The sequence below is a fragment of the Rattus norvegicus genome, chromosome 8 (assembly GCF_036323735.1).
Source record: "Rattus norvegicus strain BN/NHsdMcwi chromosome 8, GRCr8, whole genome shotgun sequence".
NCBI classification, from domain to species: Eukaryota; Metazoa; Chordata; class Mammalia; order Rodentia; family Muridae; genus Rattus; species Rattus norvegicus.
The window spans coordinates 53,942,632-53,954,400 of NC_086026.1; the positions used below are offsets into that span (position 1 = coordinate 53,942,632).

General features: G+C 49.2%; 1 protein-coding gene and 1 long non-coding RNA gene across 8 annotated transcripts in view; one reads left to right on the forward strand and one right to left on the reverse strand.

Moving 5' to 3' along the window:
- Positions 1–5,694, reverse strand: part of Phldb1 (pleckstrin homology-like domain, family B, member 1) — a 47,988-nt gene extending 42,294 nt beyond the window's left edge. For 4 of the 7 annotated variants that reach the window (XM_063264879.1, XM_063264878.1, XM_063264877.1 and 1 more), the window contains exon 1: positions 5,578–5,694. The gene's annotated coding sequence lies outside the window, so the exon portion shown is untranslated. Of the gene's footprint in view, positions 1–5,434; positions 5,538–5,577 lie in introns of those variants that run through there. The other 3 variants (NM_001400943.2, NM_001191578.3, XM_063264880.1) reach the window with 2 other exon arrangements.
- Positions 5,689–9,846, forward strand: LOC134480161 (uncharacterized). The gene is made up of 3 exons (XR_010054367.1): positions 5,689–7,862; positions 8,700–8,765; positions 8,963–9,846. It is a non-coding gene; the product is annotated as an uncharacterized LOC134480161 (long non-coding RNA).
- Positions 9,847–11,769: the final 1,923 nt, after the last annotated feature.

Here is an 11,769-nt window from a genome sequence, read left to right on the forward strand (position 1 = left end):
AGCCACGAGAATGCTCCTAGAGACAGAGCTGTCTGCCTTTCCTTCTTTTAAGATTTATTTATTGGGCTGGAGAGATGGCTCAGCGGTTAAGAGCACCTGACTACTCTTCCAGAGGTCCTGAGTTCAATTCCCAGCAACCACATGGTGGCTCACAACCATCTGTAAAGAGATCTGATGCCCTCTTCTGGTGTATCTGAAGACAGCTACAGTGTACTTATATTTAATAAATGAATAAATCTTTAAAAAAAAAGATTTATTTATTTTTATGTGCACTGGTGTTCTGCCGGCATGGTCTGTGTGAGGGCACCAGATCCCCCAGAACTGGAGTTGCAGACAGTTGTGAACCGCTGCCATGTGGGTGTTGGGAATTAAACCCAGGTCTCTTAGCCACTGAACCATCTCTCCAGCCCTGAGGTCTTTCTTATGCACGGGGAAGTCTCGCAGTATTTTTTTTTTTTTTTTTTAGGGAGGAAAGGCAAGGGAGTGGGTAGAATTAGGGGAAATTATGTAAAAAAACCAGGAAAGAAAACAAAAACTATAAAGGTTCTTGGGTAGGAAGACTTTTAGATGAGGGTGCAAGACCCCTAAAATTTACCCTGACTTTATTAGCTGTATGATCTCATACAATGTATTTTACACACACACACACACACACACACACACACACACACACACACACACGCACGCACGAGCACACGCCCACGCACGCTTGTGCTTTTTCTGTTTTTGTTTTGGCAAGATCTAGTATATCCCAGGCTGGCTGTAAAATGAAAAATGAAGGCTGGGTGTGGTGGTCCACGCTTTTAATCCCAGCATGCAGGAGACAGAGGCAGGTGGATCTCTTGAGTCTGAGACCAGCTTGGTCCACACAGCAAATTCCAGGCCAACTAAAGTTTCATTCCAGGGAGAATTTGTATAAGGGAGGTGGGAGGTGGTAGAGGAGACCTTGACTTTCTTTCTAATCTTCCTGATATACCTTGGGTGTATGACATCATGCCCTCTTTTATGTGGTGCTAGGGATAGAATCCAGGGCTTTTGTTTTTGCTGTTTTTAGGCCACTCTACAACCACAGGACCCTAGGGTGGTTTTTGTTGTTTGTTTGTTGAGACAGAGTTTCAGTCTGTAGCTAATGCTGGTCTAGAACTTATACAGCCCAGGCTGGTCTGGAACTCCTGTTTTACCCTCCCGAATGCTGGGTTTACACAGGTCAAGTAAGCCACCATGCCCAGATTGGACAAGTCATTAAACTCACATTGTCAAGTCAATCTTCTATAAGAGCACAATAATAATAATAATTAAAGAAAAATTAGGGGGCTGGAGAGATGGCTCAGCGGTTAAGAGCACCCGACTGCTCTTCCAGAGGTCATGAGTTCAATTCCCAGCAACCACATGGTGGCTCACAACCATCTGTAAAGAGATCCGATGCCCTCTTCTGGTGTATCTGAAGACAGCTACAGTGTTCTTATATATAATAAATAAATAAATCTTAAAAAAAAAAAAAAGAAAAATTAGCCAGAACAGGGCTTGTCTAGAATAGTGCTTGTCCGAGGCTAGGTGGAGAACAGAAATAGTCTGAATAGACACAAGATTTTTGAGCTGTGTGTAACAGAAATGTTCTTTTTTGGGGGGCTGTCATGTATGCACACATTTGCAGAGGCCAGTTAGGGTTATCTCATTAAACCTGAACAAGGCTGTTGGCCATCAAACCCCAGCAATCCTCTCGCCTCTTTCCCACCCCCCAGCTCTGGAAATACAGACACGGATGCTGGGGATTTGAACTCAGTTCCTCATGCTTGAGTAGTATCCATTTTTTATCTGCTAAGCCGTCTTCCCAGCCTGCAACAGGAATGTTCTATAATTAAGTTTCAATGGTAGCTACACAGCTTTGTAAATGTTCTAAAAGTGACTGCATACTTAATTTGGGTTGATTTTATAATATACAGATTAATCCTTAAGAATCTGTGAAGAGAGACTGGGATTTAGAGAAATCACTCTTTGTCAAGACCACTTGCTGCTCTTCCAAAAGATCAGAATTCTGTTTCCAGCAACCACAGTGGCTCAGTAATTTGTTAAACCCTGTTTCAGGGATTTCTCAGCCTCTTCTGGACTTGGGCTCCAGACACAAACAGGGTGCACAAACATACATGCAAAGCAAAACACCACACACACGAAATACAAATTTAAAAAATTTAAATTAGGGCTGGAGAGATGGCTCAGCGGTTAAGAGCACCCGACTGCTCTTCCAGAGGTCATGAGTTCAATTCCCAGCAACCACATGGTGGCTCACAACCATCTGTAAAGAGATCCGATGCCCTCTTCTGGTGTATCTAAAGATAGCTACAGTGTACTTATATATAATAAATTAATAAATCTTTAAAAAAATTTTAAATTAAAGTTTATCTGACGATCCTGGCAGGATACTAAATCACACTCCATGAGCCACAAAGCAATCTAAAAATAGCAGCTATGATTAGCTGTGGAAGGCACATGGGTCTCTGCCTCAGTTTCCCCATCTGCCATGCTGAAGTGTTTGTCACCGTCACCTGCGAAGCCCTTACTTATTTACAGTGAATAAATTCAAGTGGAGACAAAGACTGTGAAGGAACTAGGTTAGTGAGGAAACAAGAGTGACTCGAGGAGAGGGTAGACAGGAATAAGGAGGTGAAATGAGAGGCAGAGGTAAGGAGAGAGGTGTAGAGGAGAGAAGATAAGAACCCGCACAGCAATTGGAAGGTGCGAGGCTACGGCCTCAGCTCAGAAACCTAACCCAGAGCAGAGGAAAAGGACACCAAACCAACCTGACCTGGGCTCAGACGGTGCTTTGATAGAGGGAGCTCACGGTGGCCTAGGTGCCCTCTTCTCTGACCCCAATCCCATGTCCCTTGGAGGAGAAACAGTGCTGTCCCCCACCCCCACCCCCAACCACTGGCTGGCTTGGCTTGCTATGGTCCCAGCGAGCTGCTACCTATATCCAAGGTTTTAATTACCTACTCGGCTATGCCCAGATGCCAAAAAAAAAAAAAAAAAAAAAAAAAAAAAAAAAAAAAGCCCTCTTACACCCAGATGAAGACACCCAAGCACTTCCTAGCCAGCTAGGTGGTTAGGGGCCTGGCTGTGACTGTATTATCAACTTAGGGAAAGATGCCCTGGAGTACAAAGACCAGGACTTACACAGGTAACCCTAGCCCCAAACCCAATGCTCCAACAGCAGACAACACCTGTCTTCGGGTCTTAGCACCTGAATAAAAGTAAAGGGAGTCCTGGGAAGAGCCAACCAGCCCTGGCACCAGCAAGCACTGATGAAAGTCCCTGGGATCCCAATGGGCCCAAGTTTAAAGGTCCAAAGCCAGCCTTGGAGTTAAAAGTCAGGCCCCCCTCCCTCACCTGGGTCTCGCGAGACCAGCTGGTGGTTCTGCAGGGGGAATGCATAGCTGTAGGCTAAGGCCTTTCTGGTCACAATGACTTTCGTCTTCCCTGCTCACATCCGCCCTCGAGGAAGGGCCACCACCGGCAGAGGAAGGAGTCAGGACGGGAAGGAAACTGAGGCTGGGCGGGCAGAATGCCCAGGAGAGGCAGGGCGAGTATCCAAGGGCCAGGCGTGTAGAGAAGAAATTAGAAATAAGAAAAATAGGCAGAGAGAAAAGGAGGTCTGTAGAAAGGACGAGGCACAGGGATAATAGAGTGTGAAATACCGAAAGCTGGCTAGGAGAGCCGGGTGTGGTGGTACAAGCCAGTAAACCCAATTCCCTGTGCTCCGGATGTGGTGACAGGATATCAGGCACTCAAGGCCAGCCTCGGCCTGGGTTTCCAAAGACCTTGTCTCAAAAAATAACAGCAGTGCTGGTGCTGAGACAGTGAGCTAGAAGACTATACTGTAGGAGAGGCCAGGGGATCCTCAGAAGCGTGCGCGGTGGTGATGGTTGTGGTGGTGGGGGGCACGACTTGGGATACAGTCCCCAAATATGAGAAGAAGAAGAACCAGGCGCTTCAGAGCACCTCGGAGAGGGGGACCGAAGGGCAGCTAGGAAAAGAATCCCCAGAAGCGGGAGAAGAGTCTTGGGACAGTCCAGGGACAGAGAAAACAAGAGCTGGGAAGAGTAGCTGGGGTGGAAGAGTTGTTCGGGTGGAGGAGTATTGGAGAGCGACGCCGAAAAGTGCACTTCTTGGAAACCCGCAGGGTTCTTGATCTCCGCACACCAGGGGCTTGGCCCTCCCCAGGCCACCGGGTGGGACAAGGCAGCAGTGTTGGGCCGCCTGCTGTGGCTGCCCCTCCCGTCCGGCCCCGGGGACAAGCGGCCTTTCTTCAACAAGGCCGAGAGAAGAAGTCGCTTGTTTGCACGGCAGGGAAAGGGGGCGGCCTTGCAGCTGCAGGAAGGGGGCTGGCATGTGGAGGGAGGTGCGTGCCTGCGGGGAGGTTGCGTGAGAGGAGCAGCCTTCCCGGGGGACCCGTCCCAGCGCGTGGAGTGCGTGGTGTGAAGCGTACTAAGTGTGTGAAGTCGAGGCACATGTGAAGGATTCACGTGTGCACCAGTGGTGTGACACTGGACTGTCCGTGTGACGTGTCCTGCGGGTGCGCGGAGGTGAGGCGTGGGATGCTGTGCGTGGGAGCTGTGCGGACACCCGTGTTAGTGGCCGGTTTTGTTTGTGTGACCGCTGTGGGTGAGCCCGAAGTGCGATGAGTCAGTCTCCGCGAGCCTCCGGGACCGCTGAGCTAACGGGCCCAGAATGCAGCCCCACCCCGGCTCACTGGGTCCCCCGCCGAGCCGTGCGGTCCTGGGCCAAGTCCCCGCTGCGCTGGCCTGGGCGGAAGCGTCCGCGGCGCCTGGGCAACCCTGCGCCCCGCGGCCCCACCCAGCCGCCTGCCCGCGCTTCCCCATCCCGGGGGAGCCGGATGACGAGGCTCGGCCTCTGTTGGGGAACTCCGCGCTGTATTTGGATCCAGACCGCGGAGGCGGAGCGAGAGCCTACGGCTCAGTCATCCCAGGTCGCCCGAAACCCTCCAAGATAACGGGGGTCCTGGAAGAGTGCCCAGGAGACCCTAGACGTGGAAACCCCAGGACTCCTCCCTGACTCTCTCGCGCCTGAGAGTTTGACTCCACATCTGTTTAAGTCCATCCAGGCAGCTGGTACTAGGACAAGAGCAGGGACGCCTAGGGGATCCCCCTTCCTGTGGTCCTGCTGATGTGGAGAGGAGCCATGTGGGGTGCTGTAGACAAGGTCCAGCGCGCGTACCCACCCGGAGACTGCGAGTGTGGGATACTGGCCGTCGGGGTGCCCACAAGAGACTCGAGATCCCGCAAGGCTCGGGAAGGGGGGGTCCCTCCGCATAATACCAGGGCCCCCTCTGGCGGTGGCGCTGGCAACGACTCAGGAGGGCAAAAGCAAGCGGTCCGCCGAGGGTGGCCCACAAAGCCCCTTCCGCTAACGCACTCACCTGGCATGGCCCCTTTTTTCCGCACCTTTCTACCCAGCTCTCTGGGCCAGACTGGTCTCGTCTGGTCCCGGGGACCTTCCCTTCTGTAGACCCGGCCAAACGGCGAATGGAACCCCAAGGCATAGTGGGAGGGGCACGCTTACCTTGTGGGGAGTTGGAGGGATACCGGCCCCTTCGCCCAAGTGGGCCGCGGCAGCCTCAGGCTGGCGAGGACACAGTTGCTTTTCCCCTGGAGCCAGCTGAGTAGGAGGAGAGGGAGACTGTCCCGCCCCCCTTCCCTGAGTCCCCGCCCCCATCCCGTCCTGTCCTCCTGGCCAGCTAGAGAAGACGCCCTTGTGGTGCTGGAGCCCAAGGCCCCCACCCAGCCTTTCCCACAGCAGCACCTCCCCCGCTTGCACAGCGCCCGCTTTGTTCATCTGTACAGCTGGGCTTTCCACCACCACCACCACCACCAGGGCCACCACCATGCATACTCTCCTCCCGCCCTCTCCTTCCGACCCTCCTAGACCACCCTCCCTCCACTCTAGGCCTCGAAGCTCTTTATTTACCCTGCCCTACCCAAGATGCTTGACTCCCAATGAGCCCTAGCACAGTCCTACCACAGATGCTCAAGTTTCTTTTCAGAACATCTACTGAGGGCACCCAGCTCAGCCCCTACCCTTTGCTAGTCCAAGCCCCACCATAGAGAGCTGCCGGTCGAGTTAATAATTGCACATCAGGCTTCAGAAATTAACGTGAAGGCCTGTTAAAAGTGTGGTGCTGGGGTTGGGGATTTAGCTCAGTGGTAGAGCGCTTGCCTAGGAAGCCTAAGGCCCTGGGTTCGGTCCCCAGCTCCAAAAAAAAAAAAAAAAAAAGAACCAAAAAAAAAAAAAAAAAAGTGTGGTGCAAGCCAGATGGTGGTGGCTTTTATCCCAGCATTCGGGAGGCAGAGGCAGGTGGATCTCCTCTGTGAGTTCGAGACGGGCTGGCCTCGGAATAAGTTCAAGGACAGCCAGGGCTACACAGAGAAACCCTGTCTCGAAAAACAAAAACAAAAACAAGTGTACTGCAAACCTCAAGACCCAGGAAAGCCGAATGGAGATCGCTCGCCCTCTTGTTTCTGTCCATTCACCTCCAATACAGACTTGTTGGGTTACAGCTGGAGCTGGAGGCAGAGTAGAAAGACAGGTTGGCTGAAGAGTGAGAGTTTGAGGAAGAAGAAAAGAGGGGGGCGGTCTATAAACCCAGCCTGGCAAAGTCACTCAGCAATTCAACCCCCACCCCGAAATCCAAGCTGACAGTGGAGCCGCACCTTGCAAAGCCTGCTTTTGCCCCAGGAGACCGCTGGGAGGCCTCACGGGAGCTGAACTCGACTAGACTGGGCCTCTTTAACCTGCACTAAAGGATTGGCAGACGCTCTTCCTCAGTGAAGGAAAGGGCCGGAAGCCCCCAAGTCCGGCCTAAATTCCAGATGGGATGGGTTAGGAAAAAATTTAAAATGAAAGTCCTCTTTGGAATGGACAAGCTCTGTTCTGTTCCAATGGCTTTTGTTCTGTGACCTCCTCAGTCTTTCCCAGGAGTGGCAGGAGTCTGCACTGCAGGAATTTGGTCACTCATTGACAGAACTAGCATTAGTAGGGGGCACCCACTGCTGGCAATTAAACCGGAGACAGCCGAGCAGTGGACAAGAGGGAGGAGGAAAAAGGGTCCCACCTGCCACCTACTGTAGCCAATAGAGGTGCAACATACTCAGTGGTCACCAGGAAACCCAAGCTTTTTGCAGTCTCTTTCCACCTCTCTAAATATCATTGGAGGCTCAAGTGGCCAACCTTCCTGTGGCACTTATCAGTCGCAACAGTGATTTTCATGCTGTCCTCGTATGTTCTTGAGCAAAAAGAGAAAACAAACCAAAATCATCTTGTTCTGTATGTGAAGAAGACATAGCATTTGGAGAAGGGGCTCAGATTAGGGTATCTCAAACTCTCTCATCTTGTTCTTAACCTCCAGCTGCTGTTTATTGACTTGGTCAGGAGAACTGTCATACAATAATTAAACCTGCCAGAAGCAGATGATGCTGAGGCAGGGGGTTTAAAAAAGCAGCTAATTTTTCTCAGTGTCTCGCTGTCCAGCTGACCCTATGATCAAGGCTCTAAGAAATTTGTCCTATCTCCGGCTGTGTCCAGTCTCTGTGTTCCCACAGTTAGAGCACTCAGGGGACTAAAGACCTCCTGCCCCCACTCCTCCACCCTCTTCCCACTGCACATCTGGAGCCCATCAGGAAGCTCAGTGCTCTCTCACAGTTATGCAAGAGGTCGAGCAGCTGGGAGCTCTGCGCAGAGCTGAAAAGGGGGAGGAAGAGAAGACAGCAGAGAACAACTTTCCAAGCATGCTTCAAACTTTCCGAAATGGAAGCAAGGGGAGAGGGCAGAGGCTGGGTGTGGAAGGAAGGGTGAGTTCTTCAAAGCCTTCTGCACTTAGCTGTGGCTGTCAAGAGTGGGTTTCCACACTCCTCCTGTCTTTTTGCCTTGGCGCATTTCCCATTCTGTCCCTCTTCTCAAATTGTGCTCCCTCTGGCGCTAGAAGAGGGTGAATGTTACTCATTTGGCCAGAGGCCTCTGTAGTCTAACCCCTCTCCCAGAAAGGATCCCTCTTGTTGGGTAATAGTTTCCTCAAGATTGAAACATTTCTTCCTGCAGGGAAGTTCCTTAAGGAAGGTAAACAACTCAAAATAGCTTTAGGAAGTCCCTGAAACTGACCAGATTCTCTAGGCCCCTCCCTGCCACAGTAAGGAATAAAAGATAAGCAAGAGTGCTTCTCAGACAAGCTGAGCTTCAAACAAGACAGACCACAACAGCTGCCTGGAAGAGGTTTAAACCAATTGAATCATTTGGGAAAGTCGCTCTCCAGGCTGTTGAGCCACTTGTAGGCTCTGTATTGTGCTGAGTTCTCCGCTCTGTGAGCTCTCATGCTGGGGTGGGTGGTGATGCACCTATCTTTGAGTCATTTCTACTCCTGTAAGTAACCTATCACCCCATAAGTAACTACAATAAAAATAAAGTAACCCTAGTGAAATTCATTGGTTTACTAAGTTGGACTTTAGTGGTATGCTGGTTGGCCCAGAGAGAGGCATAATTAGGAGGTGTGGTCTTGTTGGAGTAGGTGTGGCCTTGCTGGAAATGTGTCATTGTGAGGGTGGGCTTAGAGACCCTCCTCCTAGCAGCCTGGAAGTCCGTTTTGTCCTGACTGCCTTTGGATCAAGATGTATAACTCTTAGCTCTTTCTCCAGCATCATGTCTGCCTGGATGCTGCTGTGCTTTCTGCCATCGTGATAATGGACTGAACCTCTGAATAGGTGAGCCAATCCCAGATAAATGTCCCTTTTAAGAGTTGCTTGGAGGGGTTGGGGATTTAGCTCAGTAGTAGAGCGCTTGCCTAGCAAGCTCGAGGCCCTGGGTTCGGTCCCCAGCTCTGTAGGGGAAAAAAAAAAAAAGAGTTGCTTGGGAGCTGGAGAGATGGCTCAGCTGTTAAGAGCACTCACTGTTCTTCCAGAGGTCCTGAGTTCAAATCCCAGCAACCACATGGTGGCTCACAACCGTCTGTAATGGAATCTGATGCCCTCTCCTGGTGTGTCTGAAGACAGCTACAGAATACTCACATACATAAAATGGACAAATAAATCTTAAAAAAAAAAAAAAAAACTTAAAAAAAAAAAAAGAGTTGCTTGGTCACAGTGTCTCTTCACAGCCACGGAACCTAAGACAGGTGGTATCTTTACTTTGGTTTGTTGTGGAGTAAGTAGACCTGTGCTGTGTCTTCCTAGGAAGTGACATACACCTCTGTGACCCCTTTAGGTCCTAAATACTACCATTGGTGTAGGCATATAGGTGTGGTATAGGTATGGTGGCATCAGTGATGCCAGCTACCACCTTGCTCCATCAAATTTGATGGAAAGAGTGCTCAAACTTTACCTTAACAGAGGTAAAGCCACTATTTTATCAGTTGGAAAATGGGCACAATCCATATTTGTATGCAAACCTAATGCAATCAAGCGGTGTGAGAAATTTGGCCACGACTGCAGATGGGCTCTTCTGTGGCTCAGGACCTGACTGTGAGGAGGAGAGAACAAGCACTAAGGACTGGAGAGCGCAGCACATGTAGAGCGCATGCTGTTTGGTATGCAAGGTGTTGAATCTGATACCCAGCACTGCATGCACACTTAATTGGGAAATAAAATCAGTTATTTCTTTTAAAAAAACGATTTATTTATTTTATGATACGAGTACACTGTAGCTGTCTTCATTCACACCAGATCCCATTACAGATGGTTGTGAGCTACCATGTGGTTGCTGGGATTTGAACCCAGGATCTCTGGAAGAGCAGTCAGTGCTCTTAACCACTAAGTCATTACTCCAGCTCCCCAGTTGTTTCTCTTGATGCCTTAGATTTGCAGGCCCACTCTCTCAGATAGTTCCTGTTCTGGTTTGTTAATAAACCTGATCAAACAGGGTTTAACCCAGGTGTTTCCCAGAACTGGATTAAGATGTTCAGGAGTGGGTTTGGGGATTTAGCTCAGTGGTAGAGCGCTTGCCTAGGAAGCGCAAGGCCATGGGTTTGGTCCCCAGCTCCGAAAAAAAAGATGTTTAGGAGCTATGAGGCGTTTTCAACTATTTGACATTGTAACACAACTTGTCATCTATGAAGATCGAACTCAAGAATCAGGTAAATGGGTCTGGAGAGATGGCTCAGTGGTTAAGAGCACTGACTGCTCTTCCAGAGGTCCTGGGTTCAATTCCCAGCAACCACATGGTGGCTCACAACCATCTGTAATGGGATCTGATGCCCTCTTCTGGTGTGTCTGAGGACAACTACAGTGTGCTTATATACATCTTATATATGTAAAATAGAATCACGTAAATGAGTTAAAAGGGTATACTTGGGGGCTGTAGAGTTGGCTCAGTGGTTAAGATCACTGGCAGATGTTCTGGAGGACCTGGGTTTGACTCCCAGCATGTGGTTCACAATGGTTTCCAACTTTAGTCTCAAGGAATACAATGCCCTCCTCTGGCCTCTGCAGGTACCAGGACTCAAGTGGTGTACATACACACATGTAGGCAAAATACTCATACACATAAAATAATTTTTAAAATTAAAGATGAGCTGGAGAGATGGCTCAGCAGTTAAGAGCACTGACTGCTCTTCCAGAGGTCCTGAGTTCAATTCCCAGCAGCCACGTGGTGGCTCACAACCATCTGTAATGGGATCTGATGCCCTCTTCTGGTGTGTCTGAAGAAAGGGACAGTGTATCCACATACATGATATACTTTAAAAAAGTATAAGACAAAAATTATTTTTTATTATTTATTTTTTTGAGACAGGGTTTTTCTGTATAGCCCTGGAACTTTCTTTGCAGATCTGACTAACCTTTTTTTTTTTTTTTTTTTTGGTTCTTTTTTTTTTTGGAGCTGGGAACCGAACCCAGGGCCTTGCGCTTCCTAGGCAAGCGCTCTACCACTGAGCTAAATCTCCAACCCCAGATCTGACTAACCTTGAATAACCACAAATATACGCCTGCCTCTGGGATTAGAAGGATGCGCCACCAAACCTAATGACTGTAGCCCCTAGATGGAGGGCTTTTTCTTGTTTGTTTTTCAGGATGGAATTTCTCTGAATTGCCCTGGCTGTCCTGAAAATCACTCTTCAGACCAGTCTGGCTTTGAACTTGGACATCTGCCTACCTCTACCTCCAGAGTGCTGCAATGAAAGCCATGAACCACCACTGAGCGGCCACCATAACCCAGGTTTTACAAGGGTGCTGGGATCAGGTTCTAATGTTGCATCGAAAGCACTTAGCCAACCGAGCTATCTGCAGTCCCCACTTCCTTTTAATTTCCATTTTATATTACTTTACTTAGATGGGGTTGGGTTGTATTTGGAACTCATGTAGAGTAGGCTGGACTCAAACTCATGGAGATGCACCTGTCTCTGCCTCCCAAGTGCTGAGACCAAAGGTAAGTATTACCACGTTCGACAAGGAGCCGTTTGAAGGAATAAGCAAATTTCTAAAGTGTCCTCCATACCCTCCTGGTTCATTTACTCATCACTGTCTGACAAGGGGAAGATTCCACCTGGCAAAAGCTTTAAGAAGCCTTAGTCCTACTAAAAACTATGCTGTCAGGATTGAGTGTATGTACTCAAATACACACAACAGGGGCACAATACCTGGGAAATGGGACAAGGCAATGAATACACTAGGATAGATTATTTTCTTTTAAAAAAAATATCATTAATCTTTAACTTTAGATCCTATTACAGTATCATGAATCACCAAGCAGACCTCAGTCAAAGTCCAGTAAACA